At 38.1% G+C, this 12,528-nt stretch overlaps 1 protein-coding gene across 1 annotated transcript in view; it reads right to left on the bottom strand.

Annotated features, from left to right (window-relative positions):
* Window positions 1-12,528, bottom strand: part of LOC149218023 (uncharacterized) — a 245,419-nt gene that overhangs the window by 179,229 nt on the left and 53,662 nt on the right. The window lies entirely within an intron of this gene.

Genomic DNA, 12,528 nt, shown 5'->3' with positions numbered 1-12,528 from the left:
TTGAGAGAGAAAGAGAGGGCTTTAGGAAGATTGAGAGGGTTCATTGAGGAGCTTGAGGAGCTTGCAAGGGAGATTGGAGCTTGGGATTGAAGGCACCATTGGAGAGCCAAAGAGGTAGGGTCTAGACTCTAATCTAGCATTTGTGTTTTTTATATGTTCATTTTTAAATGAAAGATGTTCTCTTCTCTCTTTCCCATTCCCATTCCTCCATTTTATTGCAAGCAAGAAACTATAACTCCACCAAAGTTCAAACCTTCAAACATCATGGCTATATGGCTTGGCATTCTCTTGATGTTGGTTCTGTTTTTTGTTATGACGATGTTGAAGAGCAGTGTTAGTTTTTGTAGCATCGGGCAGGTGTTCTAGTCTTGATTTGTGTCAAAGAGGCTAAGAACACGAGATATTCAAAACCCAAAAAAGGTTTCGCGAGATAAGCTTGCAAAATGCCTTAATTAAATTAATTAACCATCATTTAAATTTTTCCTAAGTCTAACTTAGGAAAACTGGTTAATTAATAGGAATTAATTAAGGAAATGTGAGAATGCTCTAGAAACTCACACGGATTAAGTTTGAGATGATCTTAGCCATGGATGGGGATCTAATCATGGTCATTGGTTCACCAACAAGAGATTATAAGAGCAGGTCGATTGGGATGGAGATAGACACATCAAAGAAGAGGGAGATCAAGGTAGATCGAATTTCCCAGAGAGCAAAGATTTAGTGGAGGGAAGAATTAGAGCCAGAGATCAAGTAGTAGAGGCTAAGAAGTAGCAGCAAAGAGATTATGGAGGTTCTTTCCAGTTCTGGAGAGGCAGCGGTAGAGAGATTCCAGAGGATCTTTCCAGTTTTGGAGAGGTAGCAACAGAGACGCTGAGTTATTCCACTAGAGGTTGCACAGGGGTTGTACAAAAGACTCAAGGAGGCAGTTCAATTCAGCTAAGGAAGGGGTCGATTTAGGTGCTAGAGGTCGGGATAATTTTCCAAGAGGCCAAGCAAGTCAATTCCAGAGGCAAAGAGAGGCAGAGCTGCAGGATTCAGTGAGTTTCGTAAGCAAAGAGAGTAGGGCCTATGCAAGCACTGCGTAGAGGCTCATGAAAGGGCAATTCAAATAGCCAGTTTTGCCAGATTTCGTGTTGAAGAATGTAACTAGTGTCAGTCTTCATAATTGTATTTGAGTCATGATGTAATGTATTTATCAAAAGAAAAGAAAAATATTTTTTATTAAAGAAAGATTGACTTATTAAAGCATGGGTTTCATGCTTGGGTCAATGGTCAATAGGTCAAATCACCCATTGTGTGCTCTTGGGTTTATATCTTGAGTCAAGATCATAGTCATGATGTAAAAGACCCTTCATGGGCACCTTAAGTCAAAGAAGAAAAAATATTTTTATGTCAAAAAGGACTCCTCCACCAAGTCAGCTCCCTATCTTATATGTCGGCATGCCTCTCATACAAGTCAACTTCATGACGAATTTCAGTCAGCTCAAAGGGACTATAAATAAGAAGGAAACTTGACCTATTTGATACACTCAATTAAGTGATTCAAGTCTGCAATTCGAGTAGAAGAAAAAGATGCGAAGTTGAGAAGAAGAATTCATAAGCATGAAATAAAGGATATTTGAGGTATTGCTTCTGTCACAAGTGCTACTTCAAGTCCAAGAGATTGCTAGACGAAGTTGCACTTGTTGATTCACTATTGAAGAAATGACTTGGGTTGACTTTTTGAAAGATTGACTTAGATGAAGTATCTCTATTGAAGGCTGACTTGGTGGAGGAGATCTCTCTGTTGAGTCTAAAAGGGTCTTGGTTGTCTCAATTTGATTTGAAACTATTAGTGGAAGAGTTTGAATGGGTTTTCCCCTTCATGGGGGTTTTTCCCTAGTTGAGTGCCTATATCTTGTGTCCTCTTTTGTTTGTGATTTTCATTGGTTGGCATTAGTCTTGATGATAAGCACAAGATAATTTGAAAGAAGATTTAATAAGTAAATATCACAAGATAATCTCAAAGTATAAGAGAAATCAAGCTAAAGAATCTAAAATACATGATGCCCTAGATTTCTCAACATTTTGGAGCCGGGATCAGTTGTGGAGTTGAGGCATTTGCCTCACAGATTTTTCGAACAGATATTTGTTATTGGATTGCCAATTTTGGCATCCAGATATTGTACTCAAATTTTGTTGTTGCATATAATAAAATAAACTCTCATCTGTTGCATCAGTTCTCCCACATTGGGTTTTTCCGAGGACTTTTATCCAAAAACAACGGTATCATTTTTATTGTGTGTGTGCTCTATTTTCTCAGTTCCATTTTATTTTCCGCAGTGCATTTTATTTTTGGTGAAAAATGCAAGTGTGATTTTATTCGTTGTTTGTCGTAATAGCAAATAAATTGCACATAATATTATTCAGTTAGAAAAATAATTTCTAGTGGCTGCAATAGTGAAAATTTTACATGGTATCAGAGCAGTTTAAAGACTGATCAGTGGCTCAATAAAGAGGGAGAAATTTTGCAGCTTCAGAGTGAGTCTCAGGGCAAAATTTCCAAATCTACGCAGACCACCAGCAGGAAGTGCCAATTAGCAAAGGTAGGGCTCGATTTTCAGTTTGTAGGCAACAGAAAATTCAAAGAGCCTCAGTTGTAGTGATTTGCAGGCAGTGGCATTGCCGAGAAGCAGTACCAGTGAGCAGATCAATAGTTTCGTTGAGTAGATCTGGGCGCAATTGGTTTGCAACAGCAAATTAGCGCTTGGTGGAAGAGAAAAGCACACGAAATTATACTCAAGATATCTTCAATAAATTTCTCAAAATTCCCCAATATGGTCACAGATAGATTTGATATTTTAGAGGCTACAGATTTGTATTCTAGATTGGAGGACGAGTTTGCTCAGATAGCTTGCCTATCTAGCTCAGCTTCACAGGGAGTATGGTATATAAATAGTGGAGTGTCAGCTCACATGATAAGAGTTAGAGAATACTTCTCCAGCTACAATGAGGAGGAGATGGACTTCCAGATAACAATGGGAAACAGAACTAAATATAATCTAGTTGGTCGAGGTCCCATTGACATTCCTAGGGGGTCAAGAGCAAGCACCAGTGTTACAAACGTATTGCATGTGTCGAGACTAAGTATGAACTTAATTTCAATATCCCAGCTACAGGATAAGCGATATGATGTCCACTTTGTAGGGAAGAAGGTGTTCATCAAACACCAGAACTAGAAGAAGGTGAAACAGATTGGGGTACGAAGCAACAGATTGTATAGGTTGCAATTCGACTCTCCAATGGCACTAGTTAGCAATGGCAGTAACAGTGGGAGAGACTTGAATGAGTTATGGCATAGGAGGATGGGACATTTACATCATGGAGCACTTAGAATGCTCAGGGAGACAATAATTCTAGAATTAGGCATAGAACATGATGATGTGTGCAAAGGGTGCATACTTGGGAAGTATGCTAAGGCATCATTCCCAAGAAGTGATAGTAAATCGAATGGTGTGTTATTGCTTATACACTCAAATATTTGTGATCCTATGTCCACTAGATCCCTCGAAGGGTATTAGTATTTCATCAACTTCATTGATGAACATTCCAAGAAAACCTATATCTATTTATTGAAGACCAAGGATGAGGCCTTCAGTCACTTCAAGGAGTTTAAGGCTCTAGTAGAAAATGTGACAGGAAAGAAAATTAGGGTGCTTCGCTCGGATAACGAAGGTGAGTACACAGATAGTGACTTCACGAGTTTCTATGCACACGAAGGCATCAGGAGGGAGTGGACAGCTCCATACAATCCACAACAAAATCAGTTAGTGGAGCGGAAGAACAGGTCTATAGTTGGGGTTGCAAAGGCAATGACATATGACCAAGATTTGCCCAAGTTTCTATGGGCAGAGGCATGTAGCACAATGGTGTATATACAGAACAGGGTTCTTCACAGGGCACATGAAAAGATAACACCAAAAGAATTATTCTCAAGGAAGAAGCCAAGAGTCAGTCACTTCAAGATCTTTAGCATCATAGCTTATTGCCATGCCCCAAATGAGAAGTGCACCGAGTTGGATCAAATTGCAGAAATGGGGTAGTTCATTGGGTATAGAGAAACCTCTAAGCCTTACAGGATCTACATTCCTGGCAGCAAGAAGATTATCATGAGACGGGATGTGAAGTTTATGGAAGACAAAGCCTTCAAGAAATCTCATGAGATGACAGTAAGTGATCAAAGTAGGCCAACAGAAGTTCCATTAGTCTAACAGTAGGGGCAGCCGCAATGACACTCACAAGGATCGAGTACAGTTACCAGTACAAGCACAACCTCAGGTGTAGGAGATCTTGCAAGTTCATCACAGAGGCGGGATGAGGAGTTAGTCGATCCTCCTACCACTAGTGGTCGAACCAACAAAGAATTTCATCAGACATTGAGGATGCAGAGGAGTTCATAAGAGCTCCTAGGACAAACAAGAGAGAATGCAGACAACCAAAAAGGTACAAAGCCTTGGTGGCACAAGTTGTAGAACCCTCCAGCTACTAGGAGGCCACAAAGCATCAGGTGTGGATAGATGCCATGGTGGACGAATATAGCTCCATCATGACAAATTATGTTTGGGAGGTAGTGACGAGAACTGAGGATAGTTCAGTAGTGGGCTCTCTATAGATCTATAAGATTAAGTACACTGCATATGGCAGCGTGGAGAAGTACAAGGCTAGGTTCATGGAAAAGGGGTATGCGTAGAAGGAAGGCATAGATTATGAGGAGACCTTCACCCCAATTGCCAAATATACTTCTATCCAGTCAATCATATCTCTACCAACACAGATGGGATGGCAGATTCACCAAATAGACATCAAGACAGCCTTCTTGAACGGGATGATAGAAGAGGAGGTATATATAGAACAACCAGAGGGCTTCCAAACACATGAGAGGGGCACGCATGTGTGCAGACTGAAGAAAGCTCTATACGGGCTCAAGCAAGTTCACAGGACATGGTATGGTCGGATTGACAGCGACTTGCAGCAGATGGGATTTGTCAAGTGTGACACAGATCCCAACCTTTACTATTTGATGGTAGAGGATGAGCCACTCATCCTAGTTTTGTATGTGGATGACCTCTTCTTGGCTGGGTCATCAGGGCTCATAGAGCACACTGTAAGAGAAACCTGGCAACAAAATTTGACATGAAGGATTTGGGGCTGATGCATTACTTCCTAGGCTAGGAAGTATGGCAGAAGGAAGGGAAATCCTCCTTGGTCAAGGGAGATATGCTATAGAGATTCAGGATGTAGGACTGTAAACCAATGTCTACGCCTATGATTATGAATTGGAGGAAGATTGATGCATCAGAGGATAAGGAAATTGGCCCAACCTTCTATAGACATCTTATCGATTCCCTCATGTATCTGGTCAACATCAGGCCAGATATTTGCTTCGCAGTCAACACTCTCAGTCAGTTTATGGTGGGACCTGTTGACCACTGGAGTGGCACCTGATGATTATATGAAGACTCCATGCCCAAGGATGATCCAGAGGACACTCGTACCATCAGATATTGTCAGTCAACAGAATTTTTTAACTCTACTTCTATATTCTCATCATCTTTCTTGTACCCAGATTCCACACACTACGGGGAATTGTAATAAGTGATATTAGTAATGATGAGTTTTGAGTCTATAACAGGCCTACGATGTTGGGACTCGATCAGAAAATGAGTACACCTTGGAGTTTTTTTTTTATTTGGTTAATTATCCCTTCTTTTTTAGAGGCGGATAATTTTTTAGGTTTTTTCACTCACATTTTACCCCAAAGTCGGGGTGATGGTTTGAAGGATGAGCCCGTGACACATCTTAGTGTCTAGAGTCGATGTATATTATCATATTAGATCACACAAAAAATTTCATGGAATTTGGTTAAGTCTAGGTAGCCATTTTTTAATTTTTTAAATCTCCCGCAAGTCAAAAATTGCAAATAAAATTGTATTTAAATTGTAGTAAGTGTAGTCTAGAGAAGTTGTATGGGGTATGAGTAATCAAAATTACACCTCTCACTTTCAAATTTCTACTATGACACACTTTGAGAGGTTATTAATGTGTTTTGGACCCTCAAAACCCATTTTTCCTAAGTTTAGTGGGAAATCTGGCAATTAATTAAGCCAAAAATTAAATAAATGGAAAAAAATAAATATCCACACATGCTAAATGTTGTGGAAATCAGGTGGAAAATTATGGGGGAGTTAAAGTGAAGTCCCAAGGTGATGTGGAATCCTAATCTCCAGGATTGTGGCCCTTGCCATTCAATCTAATAACTCAGTGAGTCCCTTACACGATAAACTCATTGAAAGCAATCCGATCACCCCTAGAATCTATGGGCTCCCTAAAGTTCATAAGGAAGGAGCTCCCCTTAGGCCCATTGTCAACACCATTGGAGGTCCGACCTATCTTCTTGCTAAGTTCCTTGCCTTGAAGCTTAAACCCTTAGTTGGTCGTACTGGGTCCTTTGTTAAAGACTCGGCTTCCTTTATTGAAGAGCTCAAGGACATCAAGGTGGACTCTGGAGACATTCTTGTCAGTTTTGATGTTGTCTCTCTCTACACTTGCATCCCTATAAATGAGGCCATGGAAGTGATCAACCGTCTAACTGATCCTGATACTACTCGGTTGGTTGAGATCTGCCTCACTTCGACCTTTTTCAGTTTTGAAGGAGAGTTCTTTGAGCAAACCTGTGGAGTTGCCATGGGCTCACCCCTATCCCCTGTTGTTGCGAATCTTTTTATGGAGGATTTTGAATCTAAGGCTCTGAACTCAGCCCGTCTCCTTCCCAAGCTTTGGAAGAGATATGTGGATGACACTAATGTCATCTGGTCTCACGGCCAAGATGAGTTAGATCTCTTCTTCAATCATCTCAATAATCAATCCTCGGCCATCAAGTTCACTAAGGAACAAGAAGTCGATGGTTGCCTCCCATTCCTTGATATTCTTATCTCTAAGAATAAGGATGGTTCCCTCTCCCACCGAGTGTTTCGCAAGAAAACTCATACGGAGCAGTATCTTCATGCTAGTTCCCACCATTTCCCTGCCCAAAAGTTGGGGGTTCTCAACACCCTGGCAACTCGTGCCTTGAGGATCTCTGATGAAAGGAGCTTCGAGGAGGAGAAGTCCCATCTCCTTAATGTCTTTGTTGAAAACAGTTATAGCAGACATTTGGGACATAAGGCTTTCCTCAAAGCAACTAAGAATTCGTTATCCAGAAGAGAACCTAAGGAACGGATTCCTGGGGTCCATCTTCCGTATGTTCAAGGGACCACGGATAGGATTGCGAGGATTCTTAAGAAGCACAATGTCCCCGCAACCTTTAGACCTCTTAACACCATTCGTAAGTCCCTCAGATCTGTGAAGGATCCTATCGACCCCAAGGACATGAAAGGTGTTTATATTATTCCTTGTTCATGTGGGACCCCCTATATCGGTGAGACTGGTCGCTCCATTAACCAAAGGATTAGTGAGCACGCAGCGGACCTCAAGCATATGAGAACCAAGTCTTCCGCTTTAGCAGAGCATGTGGAGAAAACCAATCACCATGTCTGCATCGAAGAAGCTAGTGTGATTGCTAGAGTGTCGCAATTCCATCACTGAAAATTTAGGGAAGCCCTTGAGATTGAAAAAAGGCCGAACAATCTCAATAGAGAGGATGGCTGGAAGATCAGTAGTTGCTGGGTCCCAGCCCTCTCCTCCTAATCATTTTCTCCTCTTTTTTTTTTTTTTTTTTAAGTATTCAAGCTCTTTTGATTCTTAAATTAAAATTAATGTTTTTATTTATTTATTTATTTTTATTATTATTATTATTATTAATTTTTTATTTTTATTTTTATTTAGTTATTTAGTTATTTTTTAGATTAAAATTAATATTTATTTATTTATTTATTTTTATTATTATTATTATTATTTATTTATTTATTTATTTTATTTTTTTCAAGCTCTTTGATTCTTAAATTAAAATTAATATTTTTATCTATTTATTTATTTATTTTATTTATTATTATTATTATTTAAAAGCTCTTTGATTCTTAAATTAAATTTAATATTTTTATTTATTTATTTATGGTATTTTTATTTTATTTATTTATTTATTTTTTAACTATTAAGTAATATTGTAATTCTCTAATATTTTTATCAGGATACTCTTTGACTATGAATATGAAACTTACTTATTTATCTATTTGTCCTTTTAGCTTATATTTTAAAATAGTATTAACTATTTATAGAATATTCTATTTTTAGCTTATACAACTAACTAATATTTATATAACCTCGTTGATTTATAATTAATTTATTTTAAGATTTAAATCTCCCTTTAACTAATATTTCATTTAAAATATAATTGACTTATATTTATTTTTAATTACTCGATTATTTATGAGTATAGTATATTAACTCACTTATTTTAATATATATTTATAAAATTGTCAATTTATGTTTAATCTAATAAGAAAATTAATAACCAAATTAACTAATTTGAATTAAAAAAAGAAATAAAATAAAATTAATTAATTAATTAAATTTTGGTCTAACTAGCCGTTTCCCGGTCAAATCGAGCTGTCAGGATTCTAGTTGTTACCTGGATATTCTGCCCGATCTATTTATAATGCATTGCAAGATCTGCTCATTCAACTTGTCCTGACGATGAACCACACTGGTTGGTTCGAAACGTGTCGACAAAATTATCTCTATGTGATTTTCGCCGAAGATTCTTCTCAAAAAAGGACATGTGCTCAAATAAAATCGAATTTCTGGTATTAAATGAAAATGCTGCTTGGAAATTCAAATTTGTGAAGTTAATGCACATTTGGGAGGATTTGGGAGAATATTTGGTGGAGATTTTTGTGGGAAATTGTCCCCACATTGGTTACCACCCATATACACTTGTCATTCCACCATAAAATTTGAATTTGACACATAAGAAAAGAAAAAAATGATGTCCACTTGCCAGAATTCGATTTTTACACTTGCCATTGGAGCTCCATTCAACAAATTCGAATTTCTCTTTGGGATTGTCACCTCATGCCACTTGTTTAATCACTTCTACATTGGGATTGGCTCCAATGCCATTTGTCAATGTCAATCTTCATTGGGATTTGCTCCCAACTCTCTATATAGTAGAACCATGGGCCCTCACATTATATAATATTGTTACTAGCTATTGTGCTTGCGGAAGCGCTGCTACCTTATACACTTTCAGAAATATCAATAAAGACTTTGGGGTTTCATTCATGAGGTGTTCCTGTTTTCAAGTGAAATGAATTGTTGAGCATTGATATAATTCCTTTTACTCATGCTTCGATCTAATTTGCTTCCATATGCTCTTGTAGATTTGTTAATGTAGAGCTATCTTGCATTGACATTTGATTTACAAGTATGCTCTAGGTATAGAATGCTCTAGTTGGTTTTAAATAAATCTCTAGAGTTTATTATCATTATTTATTGCTAAATCTATATGGAACTAATTCTTGATTGAAGTTTTGTAGAGGGAACATCTTGTTGGGATTACAGAATCAAGCGTGAGGGGAAGTCTTTGGAGAGACCAACCCACTCTTGATACATTCTTAAAGGAGCTCTCATTTGTTCTTTGAACCTTCATAATCTTATCTTACAAAGTGGTTTTGCAGGGATTTCGGCCCATAGCTTGTGCACAAGCTGAGAACTTCTAATTTTAAATCTCTTTTAAAAAAACATTGTACTTCATTTCTTTCATTTGCTATTTAAGAGCTTGAAGATGGCTAAGCAAAGACGAAAGTTTACTCTCACTCTTTAACTTAGCCTTTTGTAAATTATAATTGTACATATACAATTTATCTTGTTGAATTTTCCATTAATACTTAACTTATTTTGCAGCCATTGTTTGGATTGTTTGCTAACTCTTGTGTGGCAGATTTTGAAGAGCAACTTCCCACAACATCTAACAAGTGTTTGCAGGACCTTTGGCAAGTGTTGGGGGTTCGATTTCCAAGGATGTCGTGAGCCCTTTTGAGGCTTATTTTGGCCAAGTCGAGTTCACTAGAGGGCTGCCCATTTTCCTCTTTAAGCCGTGGGCATTTGGAGGAAACTCACACCTTGTTTCCCTTGCATAAGTTTTGTGAGATCTTGTCACTACTTTCTCAAGAAAGGAGGTCTAGTGTCCACGTTTCAAGAAATTATTGTCAAGACTCTCCTTGAAGTATAGCTGAGAACTTTGAAGGGCCCTCTTCTCATTGTAATATTAATTAAAAAAATCTAACTTGCTTGTGGGAGCTTGGGATTTCTCCCATGGTATCCTATCTCCCCATTTAGAGGGAGGCTTCTCTTGGGTGGATTGACATTTGTATGGTTTAAGATTTCATACTTCATTCACTTACATGCATGCTTTAATTGGGAATTAACACAACCTCACTATCACATTTCATTAAGTTAAAGTTAGTTACAATTTCATTTGAGCTTTGCATTTTCTTTCTCATTGTTGCTTGGAGCTACAAGCTTACACTTTACTTTGGGCAATTCATCCTTTACATGCAGGCATTTTATATTCTTAACAAACTTTGAATCGTTTCCATTTACCTTGGTAAATTGTTTTGGTAATACAGACAACAACTGGATGGCCTAAACTCCTGCTTCAACAAAAAAAACAGATTTTCACATCTTGTGAACACCTCCATGTCTTACATCTGCATACAAATGATGGACTAGATAACAAGCCCACAAAACATGCCTTTAAAACAAGTGACCCTTCAAGTCAAGCATGTAGAAAAAGACCATTAGGACTCTTTTCCAAAGATGAAACACTTCATCATTATCTCCATCTTGGATGTAGGTTTTAGTCCCGTGCAGAAATTACCTACATACGAATTCTAAAACACAGAAAATAAATAATGCAAGAGCAGAACACATAAAACACATATACACAGATATTTTCCTCTGGATCCCAAAATCGAGACTACCAGCTTGATTTTTCATTATGTTCCTTTCAATGTTATAATACATATTTATACATGTCGAAGCATCCAATACCATGGACCAAAAACCATCGCGTCCAATACCATGGACCGAAAACCATCGCGCCCAAAAAAACATGCGAAAATTATGCACAAAACCATAGGTGGGTTCACCCAACCTAACATAGGGTCCAAAACCAAAATTTTCCAGGGCGCTACCCCGGACCCCATAAAGTGGGGTTACGGGTGCCCCTCAAACCCCCTGTTAACTACGTGAAAAGAATATAACACAACCCAACATTGGAGACCAAGTTAACTTCTCCCAAGTCAACATTACATGCATGTTACAACAAAGCAATCAACCCTTCAAGTTAATTACACATACATGTTCAAATACAAGGAAATCATCAACATCCCTGTGTCCATGCATATCATGCTTATGCATGCATTTCATCCTTCAACTTTCGCTTAAGCACACTGTACTTTCGCAGCTAAAATGAAATATAATGTTGCAGCAATAAAGTGAGTCTCCTGCTCAACTTCTCCATTCACCTTCTTGGTAGAAACCTGCAACTTGCATTCCATTAACAAAGAAATGCAAATAGATGCACCAATAGACATGCAATCTTAATCAGATAAGAACTCTAACCGTTTCTTACCAATCCCTTTCGAAGGTACTACCTTTGTCTGCACATCAGCATCAACATGTGAATCATCCTGAAACACATCATTCATTGAATATTCCTTTCCATTTCTGCCATCTTCTCTTTCCACTTTCTTCAACTTTGGTGGAAGCATTGTTGGATTCAGAGTCCAACACTTTTCAGCAAGATGCCCTTGCTTATGGCAGTAAGTGCACTACATGTGCATCCTCTTGACAGCGCGATTTGCCTTGTCCAATGGACCTTTGGCTTCTTGCTTCCTTTCCTTCAAAAGTTTCCTATATGTGGCCATTCTCTTCCAACATCTAGAAACATTATGGTTATCCAAAACCACAAAAGGAACATGCAATTCTTTTCCGATATCTATGTGGAAATTTATCATGCTTTGCACAATCAAAAGGAAAATGTTTAAAACCAGATTTATACCTTTCTCTTTCACCTTTATTGCCTTCATGAGGAGGTGAAGCAAATGAAGAAGTGGCTCCCTTTGGAACACCATCAATCTCTTCAAGGCTGTCAGAGTTTCCACAACTGTCTGGTTCAAGTGTGTGCTTCTGAACACCTGCATCCTGCAAATAATGTTTCAAGCCATTGCATTCCTCCTTAATACAATCTTCACACTCTGCAATGCAACTCGTTCTTGGAGCTATTTCAATGGTCTTCATGGAAGCTTTAGAACTCTCTCCATAAGCTTGTCCATAGCCAAGACCCAAATACTTAGGCCTTTCCTCAATCATTATTGGCTCAACAATACCTTGTGCATGTCTACCCAAGCCTTTTCCTTCATACCCCATCTTGGACATTAGCTTGGAACATATGCCTTTGGTATGTTTTTCAAAAGAACCAATATAAGCATTCTTAGAGGAATTTGAAGACAAACTGGAATGGTTTACCTCTTCTTCAAGCTGATACTT

This window comes from Pinus tabuliformis, chromosome Q, assembly GCF_031772625.1.
Source record: "Pinus tabuliformis cultivar Carrire ecotype Pingquan chromosome Q, CPIR1, whole genome shotgun sequence".
Classification (NCBI taxonomy): Eukaryota; Viridiplantae; Streptophyta; class Pinopsida; order Pinales; family Pinaceae; genus Pinus; species Pinus tabuliformis.
This window is presented reverse-complemented; position numbering and strand designations above follow the sequence as displayed.